Source organism: Neoarius graeffei, chromosome 5 (assembly GCF_027579695.1).
Source record: "Neoarius graeffei isolate fNeoGra1 chromosome 5, fNeoGra1.pri, whole genome shotgun sequence".
In the NCBI taxonomy this organism is placed as follows: domain Eukaryota; kingdom Metazoa; phylum Chordata; class Actinopteri; order Siluriformes; family Ariidae; genus Neoarius; species Neoarius graeffei.
Window position 1 is genome coordinate 45,583,391 of NC_083573.1, and position 23,300 is coordinate 45,606,690.

Genomic DNA, 23,300 nt, shown 5'->3' on the forward strand with positions numbered 1-23,300 from the left:
CCATGAAGGGCTCAAATAGGTTAACAATACTCAAATAGGTTGTGGCATTTAAGTGATAATTGAGTGGTATTAACAGACCCAAAATGTGCCAAAAAAAACATTCCCCACACCATTACACCACCTCCACCAGCCTGGACTGTTGACTTAAGGCAAGTTGGGTCCATGGATTCATGCTGTTGGTGCTAAATTCTGACTCTGCCACCTGCGTGCCTCAGCAGAAATTGAGATTCATCAGACCAGGCTACATTTTTCGTCTTCAGTTGTCTGGTTTTGATGAGTCTGTGCCCACTGCAACCTCAGCTTTCTGTTTTTAGCTGACAGAAGTGGAACCCGATGTGGTCTTCTGCTGTTGTAATCCATCTGTCTCCAGGTCTGACATATTGTGCAACCATCCTGTCCGACACAATCAATCATGACATGGTCAAAATCATAGAAATCATAGCCCGAAGCTGCTGGCCTGTATCTGTGTGGTTTTATGCATTGCATTGCTGCCACATGATTGGCTGATTTACAACCCCAATTCCAAAAAGATTGCGGCGCTGGGTAAACTGTAAATAAAAACAGAATGTGATCGTTTGCAAATCATGGAAACCTTATATTTCATTGAAAATACTACAAAGACAACATATCAAATGTTGAAACTGAGAGATTTTATTGTGTTTTGAAAAATATATGCTCATTTTGAATTTGTCAGCAACACGTTTCAAAAAAGTTGAGACAGGGGCATGTTTACCACTGTTACATCACCTCTACTTTTAACAACACTCTGTAAATGTTTGGGAACTGAGGAGACCAGTTGCTGTAGTTTTGAAAGAGAAACGTTATCCCATTCTTGCCTGATGTACAGTTTCAGTTGCTCAACAGTTCGTATTTTGCACTTCATAATGCACCAAATGTTTTAAATGGGAGACAGATCTGGACTACAGGCAGACCGGTTTAGCGCCTGGACTCTTTTACTATGGAGGCGTGCAGATTTAATATGTACAGAAAGCAGTTTGGTATTGTCTTGCTGAAAGAAGGAAGGCCTTAACATTTTATATATATACATACACACACATACATACACACACATACATACACACACATTACCGTTCAAAAGTTTGGGGTCACTTTGAAATGTCCTTATTTTTGAAAGAAAAGCACTGTTCTTTTCAATGAAGATCACTTTAAACTAATCAGAAATCCACTCTATACATTGCTAATGTGGTAAATGACTATTCTAGCTGCAAATGTCTGGTTTTTGGTGCAATATCTCCATAGGTGTATAGAGGCCCATTTCCAGCAACTCTCACTCCAGTGTTCTAATGGTACAATGTGTTTGCTCATTGCCTCAGAAGGCTAATGGATGATTAGAAAACCCTTGTACAATCATGTTAGCACAGCTGAAAACAGTTGAGCTCTTTAGAGAAGCTATAAAACTGACCTTCCTTTGAGCAGATTGAGTTTCTGGAGCATCACATTTGTGGGGTCGATTAAATGCTCAAAATGGCCAGAAAAATGTCTTGACTATATTTTCTATTCATTTTACAACTTATGGTGGGAAATAAAAGTGTGACTTTTCATGGAAAACACAAAATTGTCTGGGTGACCCCAAACTTTTGAACGTGTGTGTGTATATATATATATGTGTGTATATAATAAGTCAGCATTAATGATGCCTTCCCAGATGTAAAAGCTCCCCATGTCATGTGCACTAATGCATCCTCATACCATCACAGATGCTGGCTTTTGAACTGTGCACTGATGATAAGCCGGATGGTCCCTCTCCTCTTTAGCCTGGAGGACGTGGGGTCCATGATTTCTAAAAAGTATTTCTACTTTTGATTCATCAGACCTCAGGACAATTTTCCACTTCACCTCAGTCCATCATAAAAGAGCTCGGGCCCAGAGAAGGTGGCGGTGTTTCTGGATATTGTTTATATCTGGTTTTAACTTGCATTTGTGGATGCAGTAATGAACTGTTTTCACAGACGATGGTTTTCTGAAGTGTTCCTGAGCCCATACAGTGATTTCCACTACAGACACGTGTCTGCTTTTAATGCAGTGTCTCCTGAGGGCCTGAAGATCACAAGCATCCGGTATCAGTTTTCAGCCTTGTCTCTTGCATACAGAGATTTCTCCAGATTCTCTGAATCTTTTAATGATATTATGTACCGTAGATGATGTGATCCCCAAATTCTTTGCAGTTTTACATTGAGGAACGTTATTCTTAAATTGTTGCACTGTTTGCTCACGCAGTCTTTCACAGAGCGGTGAACCCCTCCCCATCTTTACTTCTGAGAGACTCCGCCTCTCTGGGACGTTCTTTTTATACCCAGTCATGTTACTGGCCTGTTGCCAATTAACCAAATTAGTTTATTTTATTTATTAATTTTTTTGTATTACGTAACTTTTTTAGTCTTTTGTTGCCCCATGCCAACTTTTGTGGAACGTGTTGCTGATGACCAATTCAAAATGAGCATATATTTTTCAGAAAACAATAAAATTTGAGTTTCAATATTTGATATGTTGTCTATGTAGTGTTTTAAATTAAATAAAGAAGCTTTCTTTGATTTTTGTAAATCTTTACGTCGTGTTTTTATTTGTTTTATACAGTGTGCCAGCTTTTTTGGAATTGGAGTTGTAGATAACTGCAGGGATGAGTAAGTGTACAGGTGTTGCTCATAGTGTTAGTGAGCATATGCTGTAGCATTGCAATTTCCCTTCGCTGGAACGAAGAGGCCCAAACATGTTCCAGCATGGCATTTGCCCCTGTGTGCAAAGCGAGGTTTATAAAGACATCATTTGCCAAGGTTGGAGCGGAAGAACTTGAGTTGCCTGAGTCCCTGACCTCAATCCCACTGAACCCCCCTTGGCATGAATTAGAACGCTGATTTACGCATCAGACCTTCTCTCTTGACTTCAGTTCCTGACCTCATGGATGCTCTTGTGTCTGAATGGGTAGATCCCCACAGCCCTTCTCCAAAATCTCATGGAAAGCCTTTCCAAAAGAGTGGATTTTATTATTACGGTGCAGGAGGGGCCAACTTTGTGTTCATGCCCATGGGCACATCTGGGTGGGATGGTCAGGTGTCCACATCCTTTTGGTCATATAGTGATTGATCCAGATAATGTCAAAGATTTAACTAGAATAAATAAATACAGTCTCTGATACCCCTTTTCCACCAAATCAGTTCCAGGGCTGGTTCGGGGCCAGTGCTGGTTCACAACTCGTTCAACTTGCGAGCCAGCTGAGAACCAGTTTGCTTTTCCATAGCTCGCGGTGCTAAGGGAAGACACGTCATTACGTCGCTGTATACGTCAGTTACGTCGTTGTATACGTCAGTTACGTCGCTACGTTTGCATAAACCTTGGCGCGAATATCGAAGCAAAAACAACACGGAAGCAGCAGCAGCAACAACAATAATAATAATAATAATACTGGATGACTTCGCGTTTGTACAGCTGCTGCTTCTCGTCGCTTAAAAATGGCGATCTTTCGCGGGCTTGTGATTGTTGTTGGTCTTAACAACTCCCCCCCCCCCCCCCCCCCCCCCCCCCCCCCCCGCTGACGTAAGCGGTTCTTTCCTCTGGCCCAGCAGAGAGTTGGTGCTAGCCTGGAACCGGTTTTTCTGGCCCCAGAGCCAGTTCTTTGTTCAGTGGAAACAGAAAACCCGGTTCCAAACTAAGCACTGGCCCCGAACCAGCCCTGGAACTGCTTTGGTGGAAAAGGGGCATGAGTGAGTAAGGTTGATGGAGCACACTGATTGCAGAGCAGAGGCAGAGTTGTGTTTGCACTGGTGTAAGCAGAAGTCAAACAGGATATTATTTAGGATGGTTAAAAGGAGAACTGAAGTCGTTTTTAAACTTGCTTTATTAACGTGTTATTCAGTTACATTTTTTGCTTTAGTAACCTTATATCGTGACTTGTACTGGCAGCTAATTGCAATTAAATATTCTACTTATCAGCCTACTCGTTTTTTTTTAGCCGTGTTGAATTTAGTTCGTTTGGTCCACGGCAGGCGTCACTTATCCGTGATCTTCACGAGACTTGTGCGAAACTTCGAAACATGAAGTGTCAGCGCCGCCATTTTTTGAAAACTGTTTTCCAAACGAAATGTTGCACAAAAACGAGTTTAATTGACGATTACTGCCTACCGTTTTTTCAAACTTTCCTGATTGCTATCAAAGCAGGCAAAACTTCCGGCTTGATTACATCAGCATTCGAAAGAGGGCGCGCGCGCCTTTTGACAACGTTGGCAGATGTTGGTCACTTTGATTTCCGCTGTACGTTTTACTTCCATCCTACGATGTCTCGCACAGGTCTCAGCGAATCTCGTTTACGGCCATTGCTTTGACATATGGACTGATATATTACACAGCATATTTCAAACACTCATAACTTGCTACAGCAGCGACAAAATAGCTATCAAAAATGTATTCCGATATTTAATAAAATGAGAGAAATAGAATTTTGATGATGAAAATTTGCCTTCAGTTCTTCTTTAAGGACTATGTTCAGACTGCTAGTCCAGATCCAATTTATGTGCGTATCTGGTTGGAATCTGATCATGTGTAGCAAGTCTGAACAGCCAAAAATCACGAGATCGGATTTTTATAAATCCGTTCCAAACCACATTAATGTATGGTTTGAAATATGATTCAATTCAAATCGCGGGTGTGTCTCCCCCCCCCCCCCCCCCCCCCCCAAATTTGTTTAGTTCTGACTATTCTGATTGGATCTCAGGTGTGGTTGGGGGTGCCAAAAAAAAAAATCCTTCCCCCAAATCCGTTTAGTTCTGACTATGATTTTGAAGTCTGTGACATAAAGTAAATCACACATACAGGAAACATGCTAGTTTAAGCCTCGGTCACAACCGGCCGTACGTGCTCCTACGGCCGGTCTACGTGCAAAAAACGCAAGAAACGCACGGAGGGCGCTCGTGTGACGTGCTGATTTTCGAGCCGTAGACTGGCCGCAGAGGTTCTTTGTCATGTCAAACAAACTCTACAGGCACTTACGTTTTTTTCAGGTTGCAAGACAAACTTACAGCCAACATGCGTCTTTCTCCATGAACAAAAAAAACGCAGCGATTTGGGAAACGCCAAAAATCGCACGGCCAAAAAATTGTACATCCGGTTGTGACCTAGGCTTTAGCAGGCAAGCCTCCTCTGTCTCTGGTGCTGTCTCACTATAAAGGGTGTTTTAAAAAAAAAAAAAGTTGATATAATTTCACAATTTAATAACTTCGTCAGTTCTCGTTAAATTGACCCAATTTTAACAGCATGTGTGGAAACAGGTCAAAATTTTATGTTTAACGTTTTGTTTTTTTCCTCTATCTTTTTAGGTATAGAAATGCCATTCACTGGAAAAGAAAAGGCGTTTTCTGTGTTAGAGTATGCTCGAACAAGACTGTGCAGCGTGCATTTATGAGAGAATTCTTTTAAAAAAATGCACTGTTGCCAGAAAAGGCTGATACCAAAGACATGCCGCAGCGTGTCTGGCAGGAGCCGGACTACCGACTTGATGTGTGCCGTGTCTCAGGCAGCGCGAATATTAAAAATTTGTGAAATCGTTCATGGAATCCACATGCCTTTTTTGAATTTCTCATTCAAATTTTGAGGAATAAATCTTATATTGCTCAACATCAAGCCTGTTCAGTTTCATTTGCCTAGACTGTGTAGTTTCTGGAATGTTTACATCTCAAATATCATCAAATTTTTTGAAACACCCTGTATTTGTAAAACCTGCACCGTGGCTCTATGTTACGGAAGCCGCGAGAGGCCCTTCATATAATCTTTTTTTTATTCACCTTGTTATCCCGAGATAACGACATAATTAATTCAGGATCTCGAGAAAACAACACAACTGATTCGCGATCTCGAGAAAACAAAACAATTATTTCATGATCTCAGCTGGATCACTGTATCTCCGTCGGTAGAGACGAAGCCGGGCCAGTCTTCTGCGGAGGTGCCGCGGACTAATTTTGAAATGATCCCTTATTAAAAGACTTAATGCAATCTCTCCCTGTGTCAACCCCTGATCAAAATATTGCCTTATTAGGTGATCGATTATTCCAGACATTCTAATGACCAAAGTTGCGTCTATACAGAATTAAGGCCTCTGCATGCTCTTGCGACAAGGCTTTCGCAGACAGCTTTTCGCAGACAGTTGTAATTTATCGTTGAGCGGGGAGTAATAGGCGTTCGCGATGTTATTCACCGCCACAACGCAAGGGGGCGCGAAGTTGCGAAATCATTAGGGCTACGTTCACACTGCAGGCTGAAGTGACTCAAATCCGATCTTTTCGCCCATATGTGACCTGTATCCGATCTTTTATTGACAATATGAACGACACAGATCCGATTTTTTCAAATCCGACCCAGGCCGTTTGGATATGTGGTCCTAATTCTGATTCCTATCCGATCTTTTCATATGCGACTTCAGTCTGAACCGCCAGGTTGCATTCATCCGACTTACACGTCATCAACAAGCCACAAACGTCACTATTCTGCGCTGAAGTAGGCGGCGGGTCTCTCAAAAAAGTTACAACAACATGGTGCATAATCACGGGCGCAGATAGAGGGTGGGACGGGTGGGATTCGTCCCACCCAGATTTAAATTCACTTCGTTCGGTCCCCCCCACTTTGCATAAGGCAAACCTCACGGAAAAATCAAAAGACTAATTACCATTCGGTTTATTGAGGTGCACGGCAGTGTATACATAGTTGCAACAACTCACATAAAACAAAACAAAGACTGATATTCGGTTGGTTGAGCTGCGCAGACTGCACAGGTTGCGAGCTCGAGCTTGGTTGCTATGGTAACCCACAACAAGTTTGACAGGCATATCGGGGTTGGGGTTGGTTTGCTGGCAGCTTTGTCCCCCCCAGTTTTTTGTCCCCCCCCAGTTCAAAAAACGTATCTGCGCCCCTGCGCATGACATCAATGCGAGGGACGCTTCGGGCTGTGAAGGTTCTGAATCTTCTCAATGGAAGGACGCAGAGGTTAGGGAGCTGATTTCCATTTGGGGGGATGCAGCTATTCAAGCTAGATTGGATGGGTCATACCGCAACCAGGCGGTTTTACTTCCGTAAACACTGGCCATGCTCACTGCGTGTGACGTCGTCGTATCCTGCAATGCGCATGCGGAACACTTTTAGGTCGCTTTTCGTTCATACTGAGGATCACATACAAGTCGCATATATTTGTTAATGTGAACGACCTCACAAAAAAATCGGATTTCACAAAAAAATCGGAATTGAGCATTAAGCCTTGCAGTGTGAACGTAGCGTAGGAGTAGTTGGTGGGTGTGGTTAGTGGAGTGTTTATCCTCCGGTTACTTATAATGACTAGAACTGGAGTCGTATAGATGTCCGTACTTCCTCGATCAACCGCTCTTCGTGCTGCTCCATCTTCGCTCGTGTTTTTAAAAATGGCGGTAGTGAAAACAAACCAAACCAGGAAAGTTTTTTTTTTTTTCCCCAAACCGGGAAAGTAGGGAAGCGGAAGTGCGTGTACAGCGGATGTAGAGTGGACCAATCAGAGCCCTCTTGTCTGCGAGGCTTCTGCGGTGGTCACAATTTTTGGGAGGTGCGCGCAGAGCATCTGCGAAGGTGGGGGGGCTACGCAGACGCCATCTGCGTCGTCGTCTGCAAGGACTGGGTTGTCAGCATAAATTGGCCTTGAGAAATAGCCCCAAAGTCAGCATATCACGAGTCTCTTGGCGCACCTGAATGAACCATTTCTCAGCTGTTTACTGGAGATCACGGGATAATTGTTTAGTTTTCTCGAGATCTCGAATTAGTTGTGTTGTTTTCTCGAGATCCTGAATTAATTATGTCGTTCTCTCGGGATAACAAGGTGAATTTAAAAAAAAGATTATATGAAGGGCCTCTCTCGGCTTCCGTACTATGTTGCTACGTGGTAAATAAGTAAACCCATTTCATTACCCTGCACTTTCGTTTGTTTGTCAGCTACTATTGCTTTCGGGCTCAGTGTCATTACTACTTCCAGGGGCAATGCCATTACTATCACAACCAGCGTGAACAAGACTGAAAATGAGGTCGGTCACACGGACACACAGATCAGACCTGATCACTTGAACTATACAACATGGACAGTCAATCAGGAGGATCGGATTCAGATCGGATATGCAAAAAAAAAAAAAAAAAATCAGGTTTGCACTGACGTTCTGAACATTGCCGAAGAAATCTTGTTGCTCACGCACGAGCAAAACTGCTGATTGAAACAGATGTGCAGAGGAACAGATCAAGATTGATGATTTCAGCTCCCAAGAGAGCAGTGCATGCCTGAGCCTCTCCTCGCTAATCCATCAAGCTCAGATTATAAACTGTCTGAGACAGACAAAAGAATGTTCAAAGTGTTCCCACATATCGTCAGTGAGAAATTGATTTTGATTTATATTTATTTAGCGGTTGCATTTTGGTTATTCCTGTTGGCTGTGTGTTTATAATAAATGTAGACCAGCGAAGCAAGATACACAGCAACTATCTTAACACACCAGTCCAGTAGATAGGTCTACGTATGAAGATGTATTTTGAGAAATTGTATTCCTTCAGTGTCCTCTTGGTTGGTCGTGTGCTGTATTCATAAAGGCACATGATATGAGAGCTGAATATGCCAGAGTGGATCTGCACAGCAAACTGCTAATGCAGCACAGTCGAGCAGATCCTTTCGAATTCTTTAGTTATCAGTGAAACTCACCAGGAGTTAAAGTGTATGCAATGCCTTATGGTAATGCTTTAAAATGAATATCATTACTAATGACCAAAATGAATTAATAAAGCAGGGGGGAAAATATATACATGTTATTTACCAGCTGGGAGGTCCATATGGTGAAATACCGTGACCGAGGTCTTGAAAGTACTGAGCGAGGCCCTCTGGGCCGAGGTCAGTATTCAAGGCCGAGGTGACGGTATTTCACCATACGGACCGACCTTAAGCTGGTAAATAATATATATTTTTTTTTTCTTTACCAAATTCTAACAGAAAACGAGAGCGCCCGAAAGGGAAAACCGAGCCGAGTCGCCATTTTGAATCCTCATTCACGGCTGTAATGCAAATGGCTTCCTCCTCGGTATACAAGTGCACTTCCATGGCAGGAAAAAAACTACATTTTGCCGCCTATGTAGCCCCCTATTTATACAAATAGGAGTCATTCAGGATTCAGCCATGTTTTTGCTCGGCGTTAGCAACAGTTAGAGGTTTTTAGCTTTCTCCTGAAACGTTTTCTTTTATTTCTTCTTCCTCAGGGTAGTAAAACTCGCTTTCGCTGTGAACACTGTCGTTATCGCTATCCATGCTGTAAAATTAATGCTATTCTCCTGAGAAATGCTGGCAAAAATTTATAAGATTTTTGATAATCTTATAAATAAATCTTATTAAAAAAAAGATAAATGTTGACAAAAAATGCTACTATGTATGTTGTTGTTGTGAACGAGCGAGTCGCCAGAGGTCCGTAACCGGGGTCCGTACTGTAGGATACAGACCCGCTCGCCAGCCAATCAGAGCGCAGGATTTGGACCGCGAAAAAAAAATGTTATTTACCAGCTGGGAGGTCTGTATGGTGAAATATCGTGACCGAGGTCTTGAAAGTACTGAGCGAGGCCCTCTGGGCTGAGGTCAGTATTCAAGGCCGAGGTGACGGTATTTCACCATACGGACCGACCTTAAGCTGGTAAATAATATATTTATTTTTTTCTTTACCAAATTCTAACAGAAAACGAGAGCGCCCGAAAGGGAAAACCGAGCCGAGCCGCCATTTTGAATCCTCATTCACGGCTGTAATGCAAATGGCTTCCTCCTCGGTATACGAGTGCACTTCCATGGCAGGAAAACAACTACATTTTGCCACCTATGTAGTCCCCTATTTATACAAATAAGAGTCATTCAGGATTCAGCCATGTTTTTGCTCGGCGTTAGCAACAGTTAGAGGTTTTTAGCTTTCTCCTGAAATGTTTTCTTTTATTTCTTCTTCCTCAGGGCAGTAAAACTCGCTTTCGCTGTGAACACTGTCGTTATCGCTATCCATGCTGTAAAATTAATGCTATTCTCCTGAGAAATGCTGGCAAAAATTTATAAGATTTTTGATAATCTTATAAATAAATCTTATTAAAAAAAAGATAATGTTGACAAAAAATGCTACTATGTTTGTTGTTGTTGTGAACGAGCGAGTCGCCAGAGGTCCGTAACTGGGGTCCGTACCGTAGGATACAGACCCGCTCGCCAACCAATCAGAACGCAGGATTTGATGGAAACCGCACCGCAAAAAAAAAATTAGTTATTTATTTTATTATCGAGCACAAAACTCTCGATAAATCGCAGCTTCCGGATCCCGGAAAAAGGCAGCCTTGCATCAGGGATAATCTCGCGTGATGTCATGCGTGGAATCCTAGTTATCTTGGGTCATTTCAGTTCATCTGACTCCATGCTTGTTTACTCGCTGAAATTGGATATTGTTGTTGGAATCTTACAAAAATAACGATGTGAAAGTGCTTAGTTGTGTTTGGATGTTCAAATCCATGTACAACAGGACATTCAGTTCACGAATTTCTGAGAAATGACACTAATCTCAAGCGACAGTGGGTGAAGTTTGTGCAAACGAAGCGGGCAGATTTCGTGTCGCCTACTAATAATAAATCTGATTCATCAAGTGTTCACCACCACCAGAACGACCACATGGGAATTACTGGAGCAAAAAGAAACCCATTTATTTAATAAATGACATTCAATTTGGACAGTTCGTCAATTTCCTCGATTATCACCCACTTCATATTTTCTTTCAGTAATTACACTGATTAAGTGTACAGTTTAAAGATTATATTTCTGCATTTATTGAGGCACATGTAAATATTTTCCCTATATTTTGCAGCGGCCAGCTTGGAATAAAAATCCACAAACCAACCTGTGTTTCCAATTCTCTCTGGCTGGTGGTGCGCTATCGGTGGTGAGTGGGACTGTCGTGAACTGGCAGTTTCTCGTCTTGGGGGCTCGAAAAGATAACCATGTACTCCGGAATATCCTTGATGATAATCTGCCCTTTCATCCGATGTATACGAATCCCGATCACTATAGAATCAATTTTGTGCCAAAACGCTCATACAATACTTTTGAAATATCAAACAAAAACGACAAATCAAAATTTAAAAAAAACATTAAAAAAAAAAAGGCAATTTTTTTAGACTGGCAAACAAATTATTCGTGTAATCGTGCAAAATATCAGTCTATTACTCTTCAGAAACCTTTTATTTTTGTTCCACGTCTTTCTCGGTTTTGTTTGACGTAATTTATTTTGGTTGCGATTCCAGCTTTCTCGTTTGCGCTCCCTGACTTTTTGCTTGCAGTTTTGGCACAAACTTCACGTGTGGGTGGGCTGTCCAGGAACGCATTCCCATTGGCTAACTTGTGTTTGACTGACAGCTACGCTCAGCCATTCCCTACTCGGATTCTGGCGGACTGATTGACGAGTGACCGATCCATTGACGGTAAACCAGGATCAAGTGGACTTGTGCACTACTGCAACACATACAACACATTTGTCCCGTACTTACACGTTGTTGAATTAATTCAATATCATAGTCGCCACTGAAGTCCACTCGATCCTTGTTTACCGTCAATGGATCTGTCACTCGTCAAACAGTCCGCCAGAATCCGAGTAGGGAATCGCTGAGCGTAGCTGTCAGTCAAACACAAGTTAGCCAATGGGAATGCATTCCTGGACAGCCCGCCCACACGGGAAGTTTGTGCCAAAACTGCAAGCAAAAAGTCAGGGAGCGCAAACGAGAAAGCTGGAATCGCAACCAAAATAAATTACGTCAAACAAAACTGAGAAAGACGCGGAACAAAAATAAAAGGTTTCTGAAGAGTAATAGACTGATATTTTGCACGATTACACGAATAATTTGTTTGCCAGTCTAAAAATAATTGACTTTTAAAATTTTTTTTTTGTATTTTGATTTATCGTTTTTGTTCGATATTTCAAAAGTATTGTATGAACATTTTGGCACAAAATTGATTCCATAGATCACTATCCAAATTCTCTCCGAAACGTGATTCCATATCGAGACTGCTCTAACCACTGCTGTGCACATGAACGAAATTGATGCCTGGATTGTTACACGTGTGACGTCACGCACCCCTACGGGATCTTCTGGTTCAGTCTCGGCAGATTCCATGAGAATCGGCTGATTTTATTGATTTACGGCCTTTTGGATCAGCTATGGTTCAAAAACACATGGTCAGTCAGTCAACATAATGACTGACTGTTGCTTTGTACAAAGAAAAGTGTGGTTTAGGGACATTACATTCACTTCAAGAAGGAGAGTCTTCACCATGTCAGGTCTGTTCAGGTCCTCTCATAAGAGGTGTTCACACGGCAACTTTTACTCCGGTGTAGCACCGGGGCTGCCCCGGTACAGCGTTCACACGGTACAAAGTTATACCGGTGTCGCCCCTGAAAGCTGCTTAAACCGGTGCAAATCTAACCCTGCTCGGGAGGTGGTTTAAGAAATTTACTCCGGAGTAAATGCTAGTTTGCGGGGCAGCACCGATATAAAATGGGCCGTCTGAACGCTACAGGGGTAGACTCGCTACGCGTGAGGAGAGTTGATTACATACGGGCATTGCATAATTTACATCCTGGTATTTTGCGCTTCCAAAATGGCGAATATCAACAACAACAGAACTGCGTGTCTTCCAGTGTTGCCAGATTGGGCAGTTTTAAGTGCATTTTGGCAGATTTGAACATATTTTGGGCTGGAAAATGTCAGCAGTATCTGGCAACACTGGTGTCTTCATCCACGTTGTTTTCCCGGCGTTTGGTGATGCCATGACAACCAGGAAAAGGAAGTACATTTTCACGCATGCGCATATTTCATTTCTGCATTATTACTATCTTATAGCACGGTCGCAAAAACTGCCGTGTGAACGCAAGTGGGGCTGCACCGGTGCTAACACGCTTCTCTCTAGTAAGCAGGTTTGTGACGTGTGAACGCTCCACAAAATTTACACCGGTGTAAGACATCTCATCTCATTATCTCTAGCCGCTTTATCCTGTTCTACAGGGTCGCAGGCAAGCTGGAGCCTATCCCAGCTGACTACGGGTGAAAGGCGGGGTACACCCTGGACAAGTCGCCAGGTCATCACAGGGCTGACACATAGACACAGACAACCATTCACACTCACATTCACACCTACGGTCAATTTAGAGTCACCAGTTAACCTAACCTGCATGTCTTTGGACTGTGGGGGAAACCGGAGCACCCGGAGGAAACCCACGCGGACACGGGGAGAACATGCAAACTCCACACAGAAAGGCCCTCGCCGGCCACGGGGCTCGAACCCGGACCTTCTTGCTGTGAGGCTACAACGCTAACCACTACACCACCGTGCCGCCCGGTGTAAGATGTATCGCAACAAAATACATCGGTGCAGCATCGATGCAAATATGTGCCGTATGAACACCCCTATGGTCTTTTTCAACAAATCGTACATGGGCATCCTGATGAAATATCACCTGTGTGCGGGGAAAGGCTGTGTACTGTCGTCTGGAGTAAATGGATCATTTTGTTTCTTCAGATAATATTTGTGATTGGGACCTGAATCAGAAAATCTTAGAACAAAATGCAGATAAATTCTCTTTTCCAGGCCCGCGTGCGTGCTCCTACTTGACCCTGTACACACACATGTTTGCGTAAGAGCTAACGGTGTGTAAAAGAGGTCCAGGTTAATTAATGACACATATTTCTCAGAAATCTTTCTTTCCGGTATCGCTTATATGGAATTCGGCGAAATGGAGAACTCTAACCTGACCCTTTTTTTTTTTTAAAAGTTCACAAGTTGAACTTGAGTTCATATCTCTAGTCGTATTGTGATTCATTACTATCAGTCTCTTGACAGGAATAGCAAGGGAGTATGCCTGCAAAATTCTTGTTTTCCTGTAATTTTCCATCAAAATCCAATAACTTTCTTTCCCCCCAGCTCTAAACATCTTCAGGCTTTTTATTTATTTATTTTTTTGGTCTTTTTTTTTTCAATTACACACTACAAATAGCGTCGTGGATAAATCTTTCACCACTAAGCTTTTCTCATATCTCCCCCTTAACCACCACCAGCTGTCATCTAGCAAAAATGCTGAGTCATGTTAAGAGGCAATATGATTTACAGCGGATATAAAAAGTCTACACGCCCCGTTCAAATGACAGGTTTTTCTGATGTAAAAAAAAAAGAGAGAGACCACGATAAATAATTTCAAAACTTTTCCCACCTTTAATGTGACCTAGACTACCGTTCAAAAGTTTGGGGTCACCCAGACAATTTTGTGTTTTCCATGAAAAGTCACACTTTTATTTCCCACCATAAGTTGTAAAATGAATAGAAAATATAGTCAAGACATTTTTCTGGCCATTTTGAGCATTTAATCGACCCCACAAATGTGATGCTCCAGAAACTCAATCTGCTCAAAGGAAGGTCAGTTTTATAGCTTCTCTAAAGAGCTCAACTGTTTTCAGCTGTGCTAACATGATTGTACAAGGGTTTTCTAATCATCCATTAGCCTTCTGAGGCCAAGTTTACATTAGACCATATCTGTCTCGTTTTCTTCGCGGATGCACTGTCTGTTTACATTAAAACGCTGGGAAACAGGAATCCGCCAGGGTCCACGTATTCAATCCAGATCGTGTCTGGTCCGGTGCTGTGTAAACATTGAGAATACGCGGATACGCTGTGCTGAGCTCTAGCTGGCGTCGTCATTGGACAACGTCACTGTGACATCCACCTTCCTGATTCGCTGGCGTTGGTCATGTGACGCGACTGCTGAAAAACGGCGCGGACTTCCGCCTTGTATCACCTTTCATTAAAGAGTATAAAAGTATGAAAATACTGCAAATACTGATGCAAATACTGCCCATTGTGTAGTTATGATTGTCTTTAGGCTTGCCATCCTTCCACTTGCAAGTGGTAAGTGATATGCACTGAGATCACACACACAGCGGCTCAGTCCCGAATCACTGCTTGTGCACTTCACTCGCGCGCTCTGTGAGCTGCGCAGGGCCGGAGTGCGCACCCTCCAGAGGGCACTCGCTGTTCATGGTGGAGTGATTTGGAGCGCAGGATGCCTGCGGAGCCGAGCGTATCCGTGTATTGGCGTTGCTGTGTGCACGCGAATCGTGTATTGGCGTTGCTGTGTGCACACTAATCGTTTTAAAAACGTTAATCTGATGATCCGCTGATACGGTCTAATGTAAACCCCACCTGAGGCAATGAGCAAACACATTGTACCATTAGAACACTGGAGTGAGAGTTGCTGGAAATGGGCCTCTATACACCTATGGAGATATTGCACCAAAAACCAGACATTTGCAGCTAGAATAGTCATTTACCACATTAGCAATGTATAGAGTGGATTTCTGATTAGTTTAAAGTGATCTTCATTGAAAAGAACAGTGCTTTTCTTTCAAAAAGAAGGACATTTCAAAGTGACCCCAAACTTTTGAACGGTAGGGATGAATAGCATGCTATAGATGCACAATGGTGTAACATAGGGGAAAAAAAAAAAATTCAGGTTTTGATTTTATGTACTGAAATAACTATTAGGCACAATTTTTACAATATCTGTATAAATTAGTTGTGTTTACCCATTTTAACCTTGAAATCAGCATTTTAATGATTACCCATAATGCATTGTTTATCGCGCTAAAACAAGCAAAAACATCATAAGACAGTGGAAATACTACCTTTACTACCTTCACGTGGCGTCTTTCTTGATCGCACGTGCCTAGAAGCGTACCTTCTAGAACATTCCTGGGTGGTCACGGACTGTCACGTAGCCTAGTTCGGTTGTGAAACTCGCTAGGATGGAGTATTTTCGCGAGTTTAGTGGCAAACTTTTGCGCCGCAATTTCTCTATTCTCAAAATTTGTAACCTGAAGCCCTACAAGAAATGTTTCATAATGTTTGGGATTTTGAAAAATGCTTCTAGCAAGTTTATTTCGCTGTATTTTTCCGTGAAACTTGGCATAAATCAACCTTAAGTGATGAGCGTGACATTGTTATTTTGGTCTGGGTCACGGAGTTAGTTGGAAGCAGGAGAAATGAGAGTTTCTCAACTACAGCAGCACTTCTCACCATAGATGGCTGGCGTGTTTCACAGCGTTTGGGATTTACTAAATCTCTAGGTCTACTGAAGCTACGAGGATATAAATCACCAGGATTCTAATTTACTGGGTGAGAAGTATTATATATTTTTTTGAAAGGTTTATTCACGCTACAAGTCCATGAAAGTTGGAATTGTTCGTGAAGGGGTTAGTTAGATTTTGGTAGCGTGACGCGCACAACAAGCAAAAGAAAAAACACATTTTCTTCCAAATGTCCTTGCTTTATCAAAATTATTTTTGATACATTAAAAGACTGTGTTTATAATATTTAAGCGATTTTTTTTTTTTTTTTTTTTTTTTTTTTATTATAGAGAATATTTGATCAAAACTTTCAAAACAGCATTCAAAGTGATTTTTCACGGGTGTAAATGTTACGCGTGGCGTCCATAATTACGTTACATTTTAAGAACTAAAATTCTGTTAAAAATTCTAGATTTGTGCTATCATTCTGGGGTTTTGCTGAATAATACTTTAGGGAGTTCTCTTACAATGCTGAAAATTCAATGAGTCTTGGTGAAATTCTAGAAAAGTTATTTACATTTTAACGCGCCTGATAGCGATTGTGCTCAAACAGCGTGCTACTCATAAGTGTCTAACTATGGAATCAATTTTGTGCCAAAATGTTCATACAATACTTTTGAAATATCAGACAAAAACGACAAATCAAAATACAAAAAAAGTCAATTTTTTTTTTAGACTGGCAAACAAATTATTCGTGTAATCGTGCAAAATATCAGTCTATTACTCTTCAGAAACCTTTTATTTTTGTTCCGCGTCTTTCTCAGTTTTGTTTGACGTAATTTATTTTGGTTGCGATTCCAGCTTTCTCGTTTGCGCTCCCTGACTTTTTGCTTGCAGTTTTGGCACAAACTTCCCGTGTGGGTGGGCTGTCCAGGAATGCATTCCCATTGGCTAACTTGTGTTTGACTGACAGCTACGCTTAGCCATTCCCTACTCGGATTCTGGCGGACTGTTTGACGAGCGACCGATCCATTGACGGTAAACAAGGATCAAGTGGACTTCAGTGGCGACTATGATATTGAATTAATTCAACAAAGTGTAAGTACGGGACAAATGTGTTGTATGTGTTGCAGTAGTGCACATTATGCAGGCGTGTTTAACGTTAGCAAGACAGCTATTATATTGGGTAGTGGAGCTAAGTCTAACATTTGACTTGCCATGAAACGCCTGCATAATGTGCACTACTGCAACACATCCAACACATTTGTCCCGCACTTACACTTTGTTGAATTAATTCAATATCATAGTCGCCACTGAAGTCCACTCGATCCTTGTTTACCGTCAATGGATCGGTCACTCGTCAAACAGTCCGCCAGAATCCGAGTAGGGAATGGCTGAGCGTAGCTGTCAGTCAAACGCAAGTTAGCCAATGGGAATGCATTCCTGGACAGCCCACCCACACGGGAAGTTTGTGCCAAAACTGCAAGCAAAAAGTCAGGGAGTGCAAACGAGAAAGCTGGAATCGCAACCAAAATAAATTACGTCAAACAAAACCGAGAAAGACGCGGAACAAATAATAAAAGGTTTCTGAAGAGTAATAGACTGATATTTTGCACGATTACACGAATAATTTGTTTGCCAGTCTAAAAATAATTGACTTTTTTTTTTGTATTTTGATTTATCGTTTTTGTTTGATATTTCAAAAGTATTGTATGAACATTTTGGCACAAAATTGATTCCATGTATAACCTGTACAATTCAGTTGAAAAACAAACAAATCTGCTAAGGGGAAAAACTTACAATAAGCTGGTTGCGCAAGTGTGCACACCCTTAAACTAATACTTGTTGAAACACCTTTTGATTTAATTACAGCGTTCAGTCTTTTTGGGTAGGAGTCTGTCAGCCTGCCACATCTAGACTTGGCAATATTTGCCCACTCTTCCTTGCAAAAGCGTTCCAAATCTGTCAGATTGTGAGAGCGTCTCTTGTGCACAGCCCTCTTCAGGTCACCCCACAGATTTTCAATTGGATTTAGGTCTGGGCTCTGGCTGGGCCGTTCCAGAACTTTTTTGGGGTCACTGTCATGCTGAAAGATGAAATTCCTCTTCGTAGTCAGCTTTCTAGCAGACACCTGAAGGTTTTGGGCCAAAATTGACTGGTACAGGTAGTCGTCGACTTACAACTGCGTTTGGTTACGACTGACCGGTCGTAAACCGATCTGGTCGTAAGTCGGCCTATGTTAAACGAACGTAAGTATATTGTGATGTGTAATGATATTGTAATCATCTTAAAGTCTTATTTTATCAACATTTTCTTATTTCATTATTTGGTTTAAGTCAAACACTGCATACTACACTGCGTATAGTACAATTCGTTTAATATGTGCAAAACAAAAAATACGAAATACAGGTGTGAAAAATAGAAAACATTTCAGTTTGAAACATACCAAAATAGGTGGCACGGTGGTGTAGTGGTTAGCGCTGTCGCCTCACAGCAAGAAGGTCCGGGTTCGAGCCCCGTGGCCGGCGAGGGCCTTTCTGTGTGGAGTTTGCATGTTCTCCCCGTGTCCGCGTGGGTTTCCTCCGGGTGCTCCGGTTTCCCCCACAGTCCAAAGACATGCAGGTTAGGTTAACTGGTGGCTCTAAATTGACCGTAGGTGTGAATGTGAGTGTGAATGGTTGTCTGTGTCTATGTGTCAGCCCTGTGATGACCTGGCGACTTGTCCAGGGTGTACCCCGCCTTTCGCCCGTAGTCAGCTGGGATAGGCTCCAACTTGTCTGCGATAGAGATAATGAGATGAGATATACCAAAATACAAATGTAAAACATAGCAAAATACAAAACTTAGTGATCACTGGTGCTTGGCTGTGGGTCGTCTACGTCATCATCAGCTGTTGCAGCGCTCGGGCTGGCGGGAGGATTTGCTCGTTTTATAAACATGGTAAGCCTCGTCTGAATTGTTTCTTTTTCTCCTCATAAATTTCATGATATGGACGAAGCACGTCATGTACTAACCGTTCAATCCTTGCAAATCGTTCTATGTTTGGGTCCATTACTTCAAAATGTGCAAGGAGTTTATTCAGTTGAGATAAACCTTCTGATGATGCTGGGCGATGCCGAGAGCTGGGGCCGAGACTGTCGTACGCAGCGAGAGCCTGGATGCTGGGCGCTGCCAGGAGCTGGGGCGGAAATTGTCGTACACTCAGCTAGCTCAGCTGGGAAACACTTGCCAGTCGTAACCAGACAGTCGTAAAGTCGATCGGTCGCAAGTTGACGACTACCTGTATTTAGAACCGTTCATAATTCCTTCCACCTTGACTAAAGCCCCAGTTCCAGCTGAAGAAAAACAACCCCAAAACATGACGCTGCCACCACCATGCTTCACCGTGGGTATGGTGGTCTTTTGGTGATGTGCAGTGCTGTTTTTGCGCCAAACATACCTTTTGGAATTGTGGCCAAAAAGTTCAGCTTTGGTTTCATCAGACCAGAACGCATTTTCCCACATGCTTTTGGGAGAGTTGATTTTTTTTTTTTTTGCAAAATTTAGCCGGGCCTGGATGTTTTTCTTTGTAAGGAAAGGCTTCCGTCTTTCGACCCAACCCCATAGTCCAGACATATGGAGAATACGGGAGATTGTCGTCACATGTAGTACACAACCAGTACATGCCATGAATCCCTGCAGCTCCTTCAGTGTTGCTGTCGGCCTCTCGGCAGCCTCCCGGACCAGTTTCCGTCTCGTCTTTTCATCAATTTTGGAGGGACGTCCAGTTCTCGGTAATGTCACTGTTGTTCCATATTTTCTCCACTTCTTGATGACACTCTTCACTGTGCTCCATGGTATATCTAATGCTGTGGAAATGTTTTTGTCCCCTTCTCCTGACTGATACCTTTCAACAGTCAGTGCGTTTACATGCACATCCAAATCGAGCTACTGTCGGTAATCGAGCTAAGGGTCCCAGCAGGGGTGCCAGAGAAATCCAATCCTACATGCACACAAGGAAATCGAGCTATTGTGTGAGGTACATTGTGCACCCGAGCCACAGGTGGCGCTACACGCCCCATCGTGTTGGTACACTTCCGGTTGTCGTCATGAAGAAGAGCTGTTCAAGAGTATAAACAAAGTTATCAGTTCCGTGTTCACAAGAAGAACGACGATGAGGACAGCAACATCGAGATATTTTATGTATATATATATATATATATATATATATATATATATATATATATATATATATATTCAACTCCTTAAGCTGACTGAGCATGAACTCTATCTCCTCATTGCTCCAGAAGTGCACATTTCTACTACTGTTGTCATGCCGACCGAGGCTGTTGTGTTTCCCGCTTGTGGTCTCGTCACTCGTCACTCCCGGAAGGGGCAGTGCTGAAGTAAGTAGCTCGACTCCGTAGCTCGATAGGGTTTACATGCACTAAGTAGCTCGGCTACAATCGCATAATCTAGGTCGCGTAGCTCGATTACGAGAAATCCAGTTCGGTTCGATTTCAGCCGAGCTAAGGTGTTTCCATGGCATTTAGAACTTCGATTTCAGTCGAGCTACGGCAGAAATTAGATTTTCTCTATCTGCATGTAAACGCACTGAGTGAGATCCCTATGACGCTTTGTAAGCTCTCTGTGAACGCTGGCTTTTGCTGGAGGATGGAACTGAGGAAACGCCTGAACTTTATTTGGGGTTCATCAGAGTCAGTTTAATTGATGGCAGGTGTGAACCCAATAAGACTGAACGCTGTAATTAAATCAAAAGCTGCTTCAACAAAGTTTAAGGGTGTGCACACTTATGCAACCAGCTTTTTTTAAAATGTTTTTCTCCCAAACAGATTTGTTTGTTTTTCAACTGAGTTGTACAGGTTATAGGTCACATTAAAGGTGGGAAAAGTTTTGAAATTATTTATCGTGGTCTCATTTTTATTTTTTACATCAGAAAAACGTATCATTTTAACGGGGTGTGTAGACTTTTTATATCCGCTGTATGTTTTTCTTTGTTGTTTTTAATGTGTTTTCAGTGTCATGTTTGTTTGTATAAATACACTACCTTGCAAAAAAAAAAAAAGTCTCTCACACTAATATTTGGTTGGACCGCCTTTAGCTTTGATCACACCAAGGGTTGGTCACTTTGATTTGCGCTGTACGTTTTACTTCCGTCCTACGATGTCTCGCACAGGTCTCAACGAATCTCATTTACGACCATCGCTTTGACGCATGGACTGATATATTACATACACTGTTTCCCACAGACCAGGTAGCAATTTGTGGTGCTCCACTGTGCTGATGAGGGAATTGTGTGCGGTGGTGTCGTGGCGGTCGGTGGAGTCGGTCATTGGGGTGTATGCAAAGTGTTTACAGCGGGCGGTGTTCAAACACAGTATTTTTCTTCAGAGTCACCTGCTGGGACTATTTTAAAACTACAAGAAGCATTTGAGATTATTCAGTTCAATCTAAATTCTTTTAAGTTCTTTAAGAGAAGACAGCTAAAACAATTTTTACCAGAACCCTGCCTGGTTTCATGCCTCGACCCAACTTTACATTATGCCTAGGTCACAACCGGCCGTACGTGCTCCTACGGCCGGTCTATGTGCAAAAAACACAAGAAACGCACGGAGGGCGCGCGTGTGACGTGCTGATTTTCGAGCCGTAGACTGGCCGCAGAGGTTCTTTTTCATGTCAAACAAACTCTATGGGCGCTTACGGTTTTTTCAGGTTGCAAGACAAACTTACGGCCAACGTGCGTCTTTCTCCACGAACAAAAAAAAAACGCAGCGATTTGGGAAACGCCAAAAATCGCACGGCCAAAAAATCGTACGTCCGGTTGTGACCTAGGCTTTACAGGGCAGGCCATTAGTTTGCTGGGCTTGATGTTGGTGGAAAACCTGTCTTTTAAATTTATGAAAATTACTCACCAAAATTCAAGTTTTTACCGTAGTTTTTTGCCTTTTTGGTGGCAATCTTTCAATCATTCTTTAGTTGACATTCAAGGAATAAATTGCAAAAAACAAGCTGGAGGTTTTTATTTTAAATATTGAACTCAACACTTACCTCAACCAATACTAAAATGAAATAAATAGTATAATGTAACAAAATAATAATAAAGTAAAATATCATAATTAGATGTAAGAAACCACTTAAGGTAACGCCAAGGCAACTAACAATAATGAAAAAGCATTACCCTAATTGGTGCAAAGCCTGCATGCCCTATCAGAACATTTAATTCTGCGTGGCTTCCTGAAAAAAAAAACTCCAGTGCCCTATCGTAAGGGAAGTCATTGGGTTCGGGACCATTTATGGAGATTCGTAAGCAGGCTGCCAGGTGTTCCCCTTGGAGCCTCTTCCTGAGGTCTGTTTTAATCTATGGATAAAAAAGTACATTTTCTTCATCAAAGCACTAAAAATTTCCATTACATCAAAAAAATATACAAAGGAATACTGAATTTCTATGTGCTTACGCTATTCATAGCTGAGAAATCCAGTGCAGTGATGGTTTAGCTACTTCGCCAATAAAGCTAATAAAGATGTTTCTTAAAATATTCAGATTTTATGCTTCAGATAGCATCAACTAGGCATCCCTGCGAGTATAACATTTTATTTAGGCGAGTGGGAAATCCTTATTTATTGTGAATGTCAAGCCATTATTAATAACTTGCATGAATGCTGAAGCGGGATAAACGGGATAATGCAATAAGGCCGGTTCCTCGCGTCAAGCTGCTACTGTATGCATCAAAATTGGTTTATAGCCTGACTCAGGGATGTCCGTTTCCTGTAAGCCAAGAAGGCTATGATAAAGCTCATCACGAGCACGACGTGGGCTACCTTTTAAAATAAGGGGTCGGAAGGCGAATCGGGAAGACTGCGTTATTTTTAATTAGCCTAACAGGCCTACTTGCAGTCCGGGTATGTATATGCACAACGGCAGGCCTGTATACATGCCTCTCCGTGTCTCTCTCTCTCTCTCTCCCCCTCTCTCTCTCTGTGGGTGTGCACGCGCGCGTGAACGAGAAGAAAGAGCACTATGAATGAATGGAACGATGCGCAACGGAATTTTTTTTTTTTTTTCAAAATCGTGAGTCTGATTGTGTGGCAATAGGAATCCATTGTGTGGCGCTGCGCCACACAATGGTCTATGTATGGGAAACCCTGACATAGCATATTTCAAGCACTCATAACTTGCTACAGCA

At 42.2% G+C, this 23,300-nt stretch overlaps 1 protein-coding gene across 1 annotated transcript in view; it reads left to right on the top strand.

Moving 5' to 3' along the window:
- Positions 1-23,300, top strand: part of ankrd28b (ankyrin repeat domain 28b) — a 147,018-nt gene that overhangs the window by 31,040 nt on the left and 92,678 nt on the right. The window lies entirely within an intron of this gene.